This window comes from Octopus bimaculoides, chromosome 9 (assembly GCF_001194135.2).
Source record: "Octopus bimaculoides isolate UCB-OBI-ISO-001 chromosome 9, ASM119413v2, whole genome shotgun sequence".
NCBI lineage: Eukaryota > Metazoa > Mollusca > Cephalopoda > Octopoda > Octopodidae > Octopus > Octopus bimaculoides.
This window is the reverse complement of record NC_068989.1, coordinates 75,074,924-75,075,908: the sequence shown is the minus strand read 5'-3', so window position 1 is coordinate 75,075,908 and position 985 is coordinate 75,074,924.

The window sequence follows — 985 nt, the reverse complement described above, 5'->3', positions numbered from 1 at the left end:
TTTAAAAACAATCGATGAAAACACACAAAAAAAAAGTTAAATTTTTAATAGGAAAAAATTCTTTAAAGAAAAAAAAAATAGTTTCTTGAGAATAACGAACAATATTTCTGTTGTTGGTCTTTTTGTGGGCCAAATTAAGCTTTTGTGTTGGTAGACATTTAGAAATTTTATGTATCTATGTTATCTGATGTGACGTTTTTTTTTTTTCCTGTTTTTTTTCTCTCTCTTTCTCTCTCTATCTCTTTCTCTTTCTCTCTCTCTTTCTCTCTCTCTCTCTCTCTCATCAACCATGTTTGGTCATAATTGAAACCTACATGGTTATGAATGTAGTGATGAAACTTTTAGCTGCAAATTTTGCACTCACTTGACTACTCACTAATCATTTTCTTGTCTGCCAGTGTCAGCTTATGTATGATTCTCCCATTGATTTTTTTTAAAATTTCTTTTTTATTATGATTGGATAAAAATCCCATTGTATGTTACTGGCTTCACCCTTTCAGACTGTATTATATATAATTTTTTAGATGTTCTCTACTTATTTTTGGAATATTTTTTTCTTTTGTCACCGTTTACTTTTTTTCATTGCAGAAGAAAGGTACATTTCCAGCTTTTTCATTCACTTTTTTCTTAAAGTTATTCAATACTGTTATGAATTATTAGATTCCTATTGTAAAGAGAAAAAAAAGCACATCTTGATTCACTGTTGTTTGTATTGGAGTATTTATCCTCCTTAGCATTGTGTGTATATATATATTATATATATATATAAGTATACATACATATATGCTTTTTTATCCCCTTATCAAATCTTGTAAATTGGATAATTATTTCCAAAATTCTGAAATCAAGGAGAAAAAAATAACCTTGAAAAAGAATTCTATTCTTTAAAAAAAAAAAATAATTCATTAAAAAAAAATCTTTAGATTCGATTTATAGTTTCTACTGGTTCTACACCTTGTTTCCCAGAGAGATAGCCAGACTACAA